We start from the raw sequence: 14,898 nt of genomic DNA, 5'->3' as shown, positions 1-14,898 counted from the left end.
AAAATAAAAGAAATCACAAAAGGCAGCCAAAAGGAGGAGGCGAAGAAATGTGGAAGGACGTTGCACGCCTCAGCACCCGCAGTTGCCTGCTGGAACGCCGCTTCCAGCCCAACGGAACAATCTCTAGCCCCCAGATTTATAGCCCAGTTGGTAAAACAATTTCGCTCGCGCAATTTGTAATTCCCCATAGCCCAGCATAAAACGCGACACGCTATTCCATATAAGACTTACTTTTCTAAGGCAGCACCGTTTATGTGGGAAAGTAACGTTGAAGCCGCGTTATACATCCTGCCCCCGAAAGACTGTTCTCGGTACGAATCTTACTAATCCCTTACGAGAATTCCGTGAAAGCGAGGCTATCTGTTTTCCAGTATGCAATGGTCTAGACAAACGTTATACAGCATAAAGCTGAAGCGGTAAACGAGCTGTGCTAACGGAAGAAGGCCTGTAGGCCGTAAAAGGCTGTACCAGTGATGGCCAGTTAACTATCACTCTAAATAATTTTACACCTTAAAGGGTGTAAAAGAACATGTGCATGGCGCACACCTTTTAAGGTGTAACGGACCACCCTCAAGAAATCAAGGGTGCAACTCTATGGAAGGGTGTAATGTAACCTGCAAACCATAGAAGAGGCAGCTGGAAATTATTACAGCTTCACTGCGAAAATATAGCGTTTCTAGTTTTTACAGAAGGCACATGCGTGGTACTTTGGAGTGTCATTGTGGCTATCTTGGCATCACTGTTCAATCACAGCCATGCAAAATATTCTTTAAAAAGTCAAGAATATACTTTTCTCACACTGAACTTGTAATACTTTCCAGGTACAGTATACTACTCAGCTGTACCCTGTGTGAAGCAAAAATAGGACATTGCGGACACATGTTGCACAGCACACACATGTTATAGGTGATTGATGTGGGTATATGCGGGCATCATACATATCAGACACAATCACAGGAACTGAATAGTTATGCTTTTATTAGGTTGACATTATTCCATGCAGCATACATATCCTACATTACGTAGACATGAAGGTATTCAAACGTATCACTTAATACAGCTTTATCACATAGTAGTAATTTTATATTTTCTAGTCATCTAACCTTGACAGTGTACTAAATGTTGAGTAACTGTGCATTTGGTCTTTATATCACAACTTGTATCACAAGCTTAAGTTCTGAGTACCACAAGCACTCCAACACTGCACAGGAACAGGAACACATTTAGCCTGTGTAATGGAGCCTGTCCCACCCCCAAACACACCCTCTGTTGCACCCTTATCACACCCTCCTGACAATGTCTCATAAAAGAGTGTAATTCACCATAGTTACACCCTCGAAAATTTTGAAGCCAAGGTTCTAGGGTGTAAAATAGGTGTAATACATGAGAATAAACCAATTTTACACATTGAAAGGTGTGAAAATATTTAGAGTGTACATGTAGTTAGACTACTAGTTAAACTACCTGATTGTAGTTAAAAAGTAGTTATCAACAACTCGCAGAAATGAACACTCTAAAAACAGAACTTCACCGCATAACACGTAGTGCGCCAGTCATTGTCGCGAACGATGGGGTTATAGCTTTTGATTCGAGGAGAGGGGGAGGAGTACGCCTTTTTGTGGCAATTACCATATATCCAAATTGCCACAAAAAGGCGTACGCCCCCCTTTCTCCTCGAATCAAAAGCGATAACCCTATCATTCGTGGCAATGGTTGGCCCACAGCGTGCTATGCGGTAAAGCTCTGTTTTTAGAGTGTAGTGGCAACTACTAGTTAAACTACTATTTCGAGTAGTTAACTACAGTAGTTATGTTACTGCAGGCGCCAATTACTTCCGATTTTGCCGCAAGCTTAACGGCACAATTGTGCTTCCGATGTTGATGTTGAAAATACTAGGGAGAGGTTGAATTCGTCACACGACAAATTCGGCTACTCCCATAAACAGATCCCCCCCCATGAAAAAAAAATATAAAAGACAACCCCCCCACCCCCACTTTCGCGATAACTTCGGCCAAAGGCCAAAATCCAAAATCACCGGTTCACGTAGTGAATTACCGCACAGTGAATTACATGGCAATTGTGCTTCCGACTTTTACCTTGAGCTACTTGTTTGATGAGAACGGAGGTGCAGAGCAATTGTGCCGTGCATGTGTACTAAACCTTCACGTTTATCACTGCTTGTGATTCATATTTAGGTGTCCAGGAACACTATAGAATGGGATTGATGTTGATGGACAACGTTAAGCAGTTAAAATACATTGCGGTAGTTAAAGAAGTAGTCTTAACTACCTCCCCTGACAAGTAGTTGAATTACTAGTTAAACTACTCCATCTAACAGTAGTTATAGTTAAACTACTGAAGAAGTAGTTAGTGGCCATCACTGGGCTGTACTAACAGAAGAATTAGGCCTAGTAACGTAGACAGAGAAAGAAGAAAAACAAAAAAACAACAAAACAAAAACAAACACCTGCCTCTGCCTTTATCTTTGTGTGATGGTCCTTATGCTGAATTAACATTTTTGGAATGCGCAAGTAGACACTGGCTGTCACCTACTGCGGCTTCTAGATGCCGTCTGCTTCACTCGTGACTGCGTGTCCATAACTTCATTGTAGCCATTAGGCCATGGGAGCTGTCACATGTACCTGTTGTATTTTCTGCACGTGAACCTATCGCGTGCTCTGGCTCGCTATGGCTGTCGTCTGCTTCGTTAAACACGGCCGTAACTGTAACAGAGCTGCCCCCTTTGGCGTAGTATACTCCTGGACAATGTTGTGCATTGTGTTTATTTGTGTTGACAAACGGCTGAAATTCGGCGTAGAAGCCCGCGTAACGTTGCCACATAGCCCCCAATGAGCGGGCCCGCTCCACCAACGGAAGATGCCCCCCCCCCCCCCACATCCTTTACCCGCCGTGTGAATATAATCTACCTCAAAGCCTTAGTAACACTTTATTAATTACGACTTGCTTCGCCTCTGCGGATTACCTTTCTTTTATACGACTTAGTTAGTATGCTGAACAAAAATCGAAGAACACCGTCAACTAAGACGAAAGAGACGTTGAGGACGAGGAAAAAACATGTCACCCGTGCAGAACCTTCTACTTTAATGACCTCCCTGTCCTCCAAAAAATTCTTGCACAGTTGAGCAACTAGGACATAAATAACGACGAAATCAGTGGAAACATCCACTGACAGCGCGTGTACGGTACAAAATAAATTCTAAATCAAGTGCGTTTAAAAATAACGCATATATTTCCGAAAAAAAAAAGAAGCCTCCTCAACGAAACCACTTTTCCTTGAACATGGCCTCTATTTTGAGTAAGCGATCGCTGCCGTGTGTCGTATTTACATTTTTTCGACCTTCCGTGCACTACGTTTATTTTTCTTTTTTACCTCCGATCACAAACATTGCTCTGGGTGCGCGCCAAGTGATAGGCACAGCGGGAAATCCCGTACTATTTGCGGCTGCTGTGCGGGCGGCAACGTTTCTATCGACGTTCTTCATATTGGACCCTGAAAAGGTGCATCACGTCTTAAGATCGTGTGTTGGTCGTCGAGAATGCGTCCCACCGCTAGAGGGGTCGCGCGGGTCGCGTGCAAAAATGTTGTCCTAAGTGTTTTCGGCTTTACGCGGGTACCCGACGTGTTTTTCTTTCGTGCCGTAAAGTGACAGGGAGCTTGTCATAACACTGGATCCCTGCGTGAAACTGCGCGATACTGGAAGTTTCGTGTAGTGCATCAAATGGACGACGGAAAGTTGAATATGGAGAAAAACAAAAAGTTAAGCTCAGTCGCGGCTATGCTTACACTGGCAAGACGCATACGCATGGATAAGGATGAGTTCACTTCACTACGGCAAGGTTTATTAGTGTATGATTTGCAGTAAAATAAAATAAAATAAACGAACAGCCAGACCTAATAACGAATAAAGCCTGGAGATCAGTCTAAGGTCAGATAGTACTGGATAAAAAGTATGCCACAGCAGACAGGAGCTGCCCCTGGTACTGAAGAAATTTCAACGTTGATTCTTCAAAGCTTCAAATATGGGAGCCGTCGAAAAAGCCAAACGTCGGAAGAAACAGCACTTGTACCTCTTTGCAGATCTGTTTTTTCCCACTCCTCGGTATTGATCAGTCGGTAACGGGTTGGCTTGCTGAGACCAAGATCGCGGGTTCGATCCCGGCCGAGGGCGGTAGCAACGTGGGGGATGTAAACATTGCTTGCAGCACCGTCTGTCGGAGATTTCCGACGCACGCCAAAAGAACCCCAGGGGGTCGAAATTATGCGCAGTCCTGCCATGCCGCACATGCAACAGGTCGCCATACTACCATACTATAGGCATGCAGGTAAGCCTTACGTGCAACATCACGGCACGCTCTTAAAAATGAGGGGAGAGGGGGGGGGGGGTAATGGCAGGATCGGCTCGCCGTTGTTGGCAACACAGAAGTGGGCATCGTCGCGACTATAGCCAAAAAATAAAAAACTAAAATAAACACGGATGGAGGATAGAGGTAGAAGGGTGGAGATGCGTAGAGGGTGCATGAGTTCGTCCGGGAGAGCAAAGTGTTAAAGGAGTCGTTGAGCAAGACCCGCCTTCCTCAGAAAGAGAACAAGAATATCTTGCTTGAAATGTGACGGTCGACTAAAAACTCGGAATAATGGTTCACACTCTTAAAAATGAACTTCACCGCACAGCACGTTCCTAGCCAACCATCATCTCGAACGATATCGTTATCTGCCAGGATTTGTTGAAAACGGGAGGCGTACGCCTTTGTGTGACACTTATGCTGTTCATAATTGTCACAAAAAAGGCGCGCGCCTCGCGTTGTCAACAAATCATGGCAGATAACGGTATCATTCGAGATTGTGGTTGGCTAGGAGCGTGTCGTGCGGTGAAGGTCATTTTTAAGAGTGAACTCTTAAAAATGAGTTTGACCACATAGCACGCTCCTAGCCAACCATCATCTCGGATGACAACGTCCTCATTATCAACGTTATCATTATGCACGTGCATAATGGCAAATAGGCTCCGTTTCCCGTTTTCAACAAATCGGGGGCGAGAACGTTGTCATTCGGGATGATGTGGTGAAACTAATTTTGAAGAGTGCACCATTATTCTGGGTTTTTAGTCGACTGTCATATTTCAGTATTTCATGTTCCTAGCGAGCTCGGGCCTTTTGATGCAGTTTGCCTGTTCCAGCCTCAGAATAATTATTTTCTATCATTTTCAAAGTTCACGTTTTGACTCAGTAAAAATGAGACGTCTGCGCAGTTCGCGTCTAACGATTTAAGGGTTGCAGAGCTCGTTTACGAAAGCAATACCCCAGTTAGAAACACTTTTTCTTTCTCGCCTTACTACAAAACGAGGAAATGCCACAGAAACTCAGAAGAGCAACTTCTTTGCTGTTGCTGCACATCGCCCCATCTCCAATGAAGAAAAATGAAAGTCGTACGAAACTATTTATACCGTGAAGTACACTGGCTTACTGAACTCTTACACTTCCAAAACTTGAGAGGCAAAAACTAGACTATATGTTAAAACAGTCAACTCCAGCTCATTCGTTATAATTAGAGAAGGTAAATGTTGTTCCGCCCTCAAACCCGCAAGCTGCGAACACCGGCCTCCGTGTATGTATAAACCTCCATGTGTGTTATGTAAACAAACAAACGGAGCACGTAGGGTCGTGCTGCGGTAGGATTTGAGATGTGATTATTAAATACAGTCCTTTATCTTTACTTATCAAAGAGCCTATAGTGAAACAGAAGGAATTCTCTTTTCTTCTCAAAGAAGTCCCTTTGCAAAACTGAAAGATTTTTGAATAGGGGATAAAAACATTGATCAAATAGTTGACCAACAGCGCGGAGGATACAAGTAGGTAGGTAAGATAAAAGTACAGGTAGATCGAAGGTCACACTTAAGACTGGCAGGTGGCGGGAACGATATACCACCACCGGTTGTGCTATCTGAATTTCTCTTGCAGAATTGCACAGTTTTCCTAAGAAAGACTAAGGACATACGGTAACTTTCCATCTCCGACTCCTTTCTGCTGTCGTCTCTCCATCTATCATGTCTTTCCGCCGCTCCTATAGTCACGCTTGCTTCGCGGTGCTAACAGGGAAGAAAAGAAGAGAGAAATTTCCCCCTTTCTTTTTCCTGTATTGACGTTTCTCAAAACGTTCGCGACGTTTGTCATCGCAACATGGTGCACAGCCACTCTCCTGGTTCTGTAAAGCGAGTATTAGACCATTTGATTTCCAATTGTGACCTCGAAAGCACTAATCGTTCGTGAAATATAACTGGCGAACATATGATAAAAATGGGTAGCTTCAGCTCTAACGAGAACTTGAACCAAAATCCGATACGATGGCGCAGATACAGTAATTGCTGTATAATTACCTGTGTCGATCAAAAATGTTTCCAAGCTAAGTTTCTGATGAAGGCAATCTGATAACGTATGAGTAGGAGTGTCAATAGGAGTTCGAGTTTCAATAGGAGTTTCAATATCAATATCTTATGGCGAACTCCATTAGGAGAGCAGTTTTTGCCCCGCGCTGGGTGGAGTTTCCTGCATGCTCCCGGCGGGGTCATACGGTTTGCTCTGTCAACGGAGTGCTAGCATTCAAGGTACGATGCGCGCTCTGTGCATAGCGCGTGACCCGCGTGCTTTCTCCGGTTTGCTTCGGCCACGTGGGGTTCAGCTTCGGAACTGCTTCGGAATCGCACAATACCGGCTCCCGGACAAAAGCTCACCGGACAAAAGCTCACCGCACCGTACTCCCCAACGTGTGAAATACGTAAAAGGCTCTCCTGACCTAACCTTGGTCAGTCTCGACGGGTGCATATTCTACATGAACTGACCCACTCTCCAATGTGTGAAATAGTAAAGGGATCTTTTGACCTAACCTTGGTCAGTCTCGACGGGTGCAGTCCCGGTGAGCTTATGTCCGGTGAGCTCATGTCCGGTGAGCTCATGTCCGGTGAGCTCTTGTCCGGTGAGCTCTTGTCCGGTGTGCTTTTGTCCGGTGTGCTTTTGTCCGGTGTGCTTTTGTCCGGTGAGCTTATGTCCGGTGAGCTTATGTCCGGTGAGCTTATGTCCGGTGAGCTTTTCTCCGGTGAGCTTTTGTCCGGTGAGCTTTTGTCCGGTGAGCTTTTGTCCGGTGAGCTTTTGTCCGGTGAGCTTTTGTCCGGTGAGCTTTTGTCCGGTGAGCTTATATCCGGTGAGCTTATGTCCGGTGAGCTTTTGTCCGGTGAGCTTTTGTCCGCGCCCCCACAATACCGGGTGTTTCAGTTAAATCCCCGGGCTAAATAATTCGCGAGCCGGTGCACCAATCTAATAACTTTCCTTTTTACAAGTATCTGTCCAATACCGCCTGCAAGATGCGCACCGCGTGAATGAGCGGGAGGCGCTCATTATTTAAATAAAAATTCAAATGAGTTGCGTGAAAAAAGCCAACTTCTAACAAGCTAAAGCAGGGCGCCATCAGCATTAAAATGGGTACTACCCCTTCTCGGACCTTCAGTAGATACCTTTTAGAGAAAAATCTGCAACCGAAGCGGGTCATTTGTAGCAGTAATTGGTAATTGGTTTCGGTTTACATATTTTTGTCGCGGCTGGTCGCGGTGAAGCGCAAAAGGACGCTCTTTCACTCCCATGTCCACCAATGAATTACGTCCTTTTGCGCTTCGCCGCGACCAGCCACGACAAAAATACGTAAACCGAAACCAATTAATTACTGCAACAAATGACCCGCTTCGGTGGCAGATTTTTCTCTAAAAGGTGCCCACTGAAGGTCCCAAAAGGGGTAGTACCCATTTTAATGCCGACGGCGCCCTGCTTTAGAAGTTAGTTTTTTTTTCACGAAATTCATTTGAATTTTTATTTAAATAATGAGCGCCTCCCGATCATTCACGCGGTGCGCATCTTGTAGGCGGTATTGGACAGATACTTTAAAAAAAAAAAGAAAGTTATTCGATTGGTGCACCGGTTCGCGAATTATTTAGCCCGGGGATTTAACTGGAACACCCGGTATAGTTACACACAGCGGGACACGGAGTATTTACTCTGCGCACGAGAAGCACGAGTAGAATGAAAAAGAAAAGAAAGCTGAAGCGTCACGGCCTCACTTATCGCGCGCATGCCTCCTCTTATCGGTCGTGTTCCGTAGAGATAATCGCTGGGTCAAAAACTATGCTCCTTGGAGCACATTTTTTGCCCCTGCTCCGCCAATGGAACATTCAACGCATGCCCCGCTTCAGCCAATGGATCAGTTTTTGCCCCCTTCCCGGGGCAAAACTTTGTCCCAGGTCTGCCATTGGAATGCGCCATCGCTCCTCAGGAGCTATATAGGAGCATTACTTTAGAGGACTCCATCTTACAATTACGGCGAATATGGGGTAGGGTATCGCCCCTCCTGATACAACATGCCAATCATTATTACAATGAAGTGAGTGCTCTACTGAGTAGCAATCTCTCTGAGCGCAAGGACCCCTGCGAGAATCGAAAAACAAAGAAAATAACGACCCGTCGGCGGCGAAGAAGGTTGGGGGCACGCATGCATACGAAAAAGTAACAGGGACTCTGTTTGCTACTTCTAAGAAACTGGTAGACGAAATTCTAAGGCGGGTTTTCCAAACAAGACATTATTTTTCTCTTCTGTTGTTTTCATTTTATTTTTATTTTTCTCAGTCAACTGCTCGAAATCCACGACTTTGGACGTTTCATTCCCATTCTTCTGGATAACCTCGAACATGTGTGGTGAATAACGGCAATGTAGGACTCTTGTGGAGACCGTACGACGGTACTGCGCAGATAATCAGTTCAATCAACCTGAGATTTCCATTCCCCCGGTAAAACGAAAACGAGAAAACGGGCTCGCAGCGGGAATTCGGTGAATGCTCCCGGCCCGAGGTAAATGGAACGGTCGGATCGAAGCCATGTTAGTCTACGATGCATCGGCTTATAGGATGCCAGCATCGATGTGTTCCGAGTAACGTGTTCGGGTCGACGTAGCGGAAGAAGAGAAAAACTGTACGCAGTCGGTATGTGAAGTTTGTGAATTGGATTTGAAAGTTCGTACGGGAGGTGACCCGGGTTGGAATCCGTGCGCCATCTGAGCTACCTGGGTGTTTTCGCAGGGTTTTCGTCAGGCGCTTTGAGACAAATGCCGGCACACGTCCCTGTGAAGTCGACCCAGGGCGCAAAGTTGCTCCAGGATAGTCGTGACGTTGCCCAGCCTACGACGGCAAGCAGTTCCACCACCACCACCACCGCCACCGCCGCCACCAGCTCGTAAAACTACGCGTGTAAATTCGACCTGTGCGTGTGAATTCGATCAAAAAAATTGTCCAAAGCCTTCCTAAATGGCGGCAAATGTTTCCTGAAGGTAACTGCCGAAAGTCCCACAATACTCCGGCGAGTATGTCGCCAGTTCGAATTTTTTAACACTTTGGGTGAAACACCCTGTATATGGGGCCGGTTGGTACATGACTTTGGAGCGAGGCGACACACGGGACAAGACAACACACTATTCACCTCATAGCACGCTGTGCGCCAGCCATTGCCACGAACGATAGGGTTATCGCTTCTGATTCGAAGAGAGAGGGCAGCGTACGCCTTTTTGTGTCAATTTTGATACATGATAATTAGTGGCGAAGATGAGTTTTTAGAGTGTAAGCTGAGAGTTATCGCGAGTTAGTACTTGCTAATAGGAATCGATTGATTACTAGTTACGTAAGAGGAAGTGAACGCTAACTCAACCAATCGGAAATTCCGGCAAAATCTTACGAAAGCAGAACAGCAAAGCTTGTCCGCGCTAGAAAGCAACGAAGGTATCATCATCAAACAGGCTGATAAAGGAGGTGCTATAGTCGTAATGGATAAGCAAGCTTATGTGGCGGAAGGACTCCGTCAATTTAAATGTGCAGACTTTTACAAACCTCTCGAATCCGACCCCACCAATGAAATTGCCGCAGATATATGTAAAACACTAAAACTGTTAAAGGCCACTAAGAAAATTGGCGATGCGCTCTACGAATACTTACTTCCTAACGACCCTAAACCAGGCCGATTTTACATGCTCCCTAAGATACATAAACCAGGCAATCCCGGAAGACCAATTGTGTCCAGTAACGGTACCGCTACAGAAAATATATCGTCCTTCGTCGATCACGTTCTTAAATCTATCCCCCCTAAATTACCTTCCTACGTCAAAGATACCAACCATTTCCTTCAAACTGTATCGCAAGTAACCGTTCCCTCAAGCTGTCTCTTGGCAACGTTAGACGTCACGTCCCTTTACACTAACATTCGCCACGCAGATGGTAGAGCAGCGGCCGTTTCAGCATACAAAAATCAACCTGACCAGCCGTATGATCCGACTGTCCTCACCGAACTGCTAACACTGATTTTGACCTCCAATAACTTTGAATTTGATAACAAGCATTATCTGCAAGTTAACGGGACAGCTATGGGCACGAGAATGGCCCCCAACTATGCAAATATCTTCATGGCATCCCTGGAGGAAACATTTCTCGAATGTTCCGTATTGAAACCACTTGTGTACAAGAGATCTTTAGATGATATTTTTATCATATGGCCTCATTCTGAAAGCGACCTTCTCACGTTCATCAATCGGTTCAACCAAATTCACCCTAACATTCAATTTACCTCCCACTACTCCGCCTCCACTGTTACCTTCTTGGATGTGGAAGTCAAGTTACAAAACGGCGGTATCTCTACCAACTTATACCGGAAGCCTACAGACGCTCAGCAGTACTTATCGTTCCGCAGTTGTCATCCAAGGCATACTAAGTTAGCCATACCTTATAGTCAGGCATTGCGCTACCGCAGAATATGCACTAACGATGTCGAACTAGACAACCATCTCCAACTACTAGAACTAACCTTTATTGATCGTGAATACTCGGACAAACTTGTTAAAGACGATATAGCCAGAGCAAGATCCACAGATCGCCAACAATTGCTCCAAAGATCTCCTCGAGCCAATGGAAATTCTGCAGTAAATCTCACTGTCACATTCAATGGCAGCGTTCCTAACATTAGCCGGACTGTGTAGTGGCGGTTGAGTATCCGCCACTACACAGACAGATGTGTTATAACACAGGTTGGTGACTATAGTCATGCCAAAAGCGCATGCGCTGCTCTCTTTCCCTTGTACATAACCCTCTCCCATATATAAAGCTTGTTCTTGTCACCAAACCCCAGTCCTATCGAAGGTAGCGCTGACAGCCGAAACGTCGACCCCTATCCCTATATGTGTTAATAAACTCCCCTTTGTGTTTTCCTGTAAGCTCTTTGTCGTCTTCTGATTTTTCCTGCCTATATATATATATAAAGAAAAACAAATAGCCAAATAGAGACAAAACATTGTCCTTCTTTTCCCACGTTCATTTTATACAGTGTTCCTATATCTCCAGACATTTTCGGGCACACTGCTACCCTGCTTCCTCCAACATACACCTCGCTCTTTTTCGCCACATATAGCCTCCCTTCCCGCTACGTTTTGCTTGCACATAAATACATCTTTCTCCCGGCGAACAGGGCAAATATGACCCCGTACGTTTTTTTTTTCCCACCCCTCCCGCGTGCAAAAAAGGAAAGCAGGCAGAACCTTCCATTGCCGCGAGCGTTCGTGTCCTTTACCCTATTTACTCGGGTGCTGTGCAAGATATCGCGACCTCCGCTCGCTGCGTCGCAGTTTGTATTCAGGGGTGATATTTGGTGCGTTACAGTTCACGGAGAGAGAAAAGGAGCAGCGACGTACATTGCATCCCTTTCTTTCTTTCTTTACGAAACAACGTGTTCCTGAGTTCTGCCTCTAAAGTCTATACCCGGAGGCTCTGTTGAGTCAGCTCACACCGCCAAGTTTGTAATGATGCTTCATGAGCTGTTGCTGGGCGGAGGTTGTGAATAGCTCCTCCTGTTGTGTGTTTTGTGTTGGTGGTTCTCAACCAGTACGTGCTTTATGCTGTGTTCCTGCGTTGGCGTTTATATCAGATGGGGCAGTGCAAATGATAGTAAAATGTAAACGACACGTTGTTAAACATGCCATTGTGAGAACGTTCTCGCTGTTACGAGGTTTCTAGCTTCAGTGTGCCGTGGAATCGGACGAAATACACTCGAAGACAAAAAAATAGGATTTTCTACCCAAAGTTGCAGCAGGACGGTACTTCTACCATTTCGTGCCAATGTCGAACACGCGACCTCTTTCCCGCGGGTGTAAGCGGCGGCGTCCCTTTCCCTTCCTCCTCACTCTCACGTTTGCTCTAAGAGAAAATGGTAGAATTTCTTACCCAAGCTGGTAGAACGACAGATTCTACTCTGTAGTTTGTTTCTACTCTGTAGTTTGTTTCTCCTCTGCAGTTATACCCAAAAGGTAAAACTGGTTGGAGTAGAAATGTGGTTGCAATGCAGTTCTACCGAAATGGGTACAAAATCATACCTTTTTTTTCTTCTTAGGGTGTAGATATTGGTGAAGCTCACGGAAGGATCAAGGCTAACCATGACTGACGACGCAGTCAGATTTTTGGCAAGGAAGTTTGCTTGAGAAAGATGAGTCCACGAAGCTTCACAGATCGCGTTGAAGTTCTAAAAATGGAAGAAAAAGTGCGGGCTTTAGTTGATATATGGTTACTGGTCGAATATTTTTGCGAGAAAAACTAAATAAATAGTGGTTTAATGTTTATTTATGGGTTACTGCCCCTTTCTTTTCTGATAGCGGCGTCGTTCGTTTGTGCCGATGAGAGTAGAAGGCCTCTTCTCTTGGGCCTCGCTGTCAATACAATTTACAATACTTATTAAAAATATATCGGCGGGTGGACCGAGCACAAATGGATCCCTACATCCATGGTTTATTTATCGCTGATGAATATTCTGCAATAGACGTTTCCTCGAGGAACAGAGCAGGTGAATGGTAGGCTCTATTAATCCACGAATGGATTTGCATAAAGCACTGCTAAGGAGGAGGCGACAGCACTGCGTGCGAAGTTCCTGAAAACATTTGTCAGGAATAGAATTTGTAAAGCTGGCTGCACCGAACGCTTTAAAATGTTGCGGGCAAAGCACGCTCTACAGGCACACGGGTGTCTAGGTGAAATTCTGACCGTGAAATATGTTTCGAAGAAGAGGTTTTTGTAACGAGCAGCGAATGTTACAACATGCCTGTTACCTCGCAAACATTAGTCCGAAAATATATCAGAGAGGTTGGAACTTGGAAGCACGGTTGTTCATTTCAAGAGTAATTTCTGGAAAGAATGTCTTCAGCCACGGATTAAGCTGTTTCAAATGGTGTGTGTGTACATACGTCCACGGGTTTACGTCCACGTTAACATGTCCGGCAATATACTGAGCACGGCAAGAAACGCGTTTTTTATTCCTTCACGTTAGGCTCCTGCTACGAAATTCCATCAGGACGACGACACACACACACACAACCAGAAACATCGCGAAGTGTCAGAACCTTCGTTCTTCTTCACATCCATCTTCTTCAATAATATTTTGCATATTAGAGGTTCTCTTTAGGCCGAAACCACAAAACAAAAACACATTTTGGAGCACGATCTGAAGCAGCGGCGCTTGCTGTGACTACTGCTGCATAAAAAAAAAAAAAAAAAAAAAGAAGACAGAAAAGAAACGAAAAGCAGCATTAGTCGCGTCACCCTCCCGTTTTCTTTTCACAAAGTCCTCTTTTCCTTTTTTGTCTCACGGTTATCTCGTCTATCATTTCTGCAAAAATATGCGCCAACATTTCTTCTAGCTTCGTCTCCGCGGGGCGGCCACGTTCCCTCTGTTTTTCATCCGACTGTTCCAAGACTGAAAACAGTTCACGAGGTTCCTTCCTATGTTACAAATTAATACAGTTCCGGCGAATAAAGATAGGCAGCGCTGCTTGTTCTTCGCCGGAAATGAAAAGGAGCGCTCATAGTGGTCGCCACGCTGACACTCCTTCGATGCTTTCTTTTGAATTGTCACCGGAAATGACGCGACATCTCGGAAGTTGAATGCACGACTTCACACCGAGGTTGCCTTTCGAGAAACAGTCAAAAAAAAAAAATTTTTTTTTTCGATTTTGATTTTGTTTCTGTCTTGACCTCCCCATTTCTGCCTGCAGCGCAGTTTTCCGTATGTATTTCTGAAGGACAATGTAACATGTTTAGCTTAAAATAAGCTGAAATAAAATATAAACGTTAGGCGCGTGTTCACGTTGTTTACGAGTACATGCAGTCGGGTGCAAAACTCGCTTCGGTTAAAGGCACCCTGTTCCGAGAAAGGCCTCCCTAACGCTGAGCCCAGGCAACCACATTTGAACGCAGACGGCGTTTTCGAATTTCGAAGCAGAACAACACTGGGCTGCATAAACGTCGTTAGAACGACGCAGACGTTAACTAGGGGCGAATGCTCGCAGCGACAATCGCACAAAAACGATGAGCGCCATACTCCCTTATCCGAAAGCAAGCTGAATCATTGATGCGCTCAATTAGACGATGGCTGACACTGAGACTTGGCCCGGCTTGGCTATAAGGCACGCGCCGTGATACTAAGCCTTAGGTGGGGAGGCTTCTTTCATTCCTTCCTAATGCAAGGTTGTTATATATAGTGGGGACCTCTAAGGCATTGATGAGTAGGGTAAAAAAAACGGTAGGAGGTTCTCCCTTTCTGAAGCCGCCTTGCATTATCCGTGTGAGAACGTAGCAGGTGTTATGTGTTGTATATAGCGAGTAAAGGATGAGCGTCTTATGAAACGCTATATCGTTTAAACTGTTACGGCGTACTTTCACGCGTCCTACATGAAGCGTGTGAGAGTATTGTGCCGGTCGCTCTGAGCCTGTGTCGTTTGCAGGATGGTATGTTATGTCTCGTGGTTGTGTAACTATGACACGA

The 14,898-nt window shown here is 45.3% G+C and overlaps 1 long non-coding RNA gene across 1 annotated transcript in view; it reads right to left on the bottom strand.

Annotated features, from left to right (window-relative positions):
* Window positions 1-12,466: 12,466 nt before the first annotated feature.
* Window positions 12,467-14,898, bottom strand: part of LOC135387557 (uncharacterized) — a 69,702-nt gene continuing 67,270 nt past the window's right edge. Inside the window, exon 3 of the long non-coding RNA XR_010421193.1 lies at window positions 12,467-12,606. This is a non-coding gene — a long non-coding RNA (uncharacterized LOC135387557). The remainder of the gene's footprint in view (window positions 12,607-14,898) is intronic.

This window comes from Ornithodoros turicata, chromosome 3 (assembly GCF_037126465.1).
Source record: "Ornithodoros turicata isolate Travis chromosome 3, ASM3712646v1, whole genome shotgun sequence".
Classification (NCBI taxonomy): Eukaryota; Metazoa; Arthropoda; class Arachnida; order Ixodida; family Argasidae; genus Ornithodoros; species Ornithodoros turicata.
Note: the sequence above shows the minus strand (reverse complement) of the source record. Positions and strands in the feature narration are given on the sequence as shown.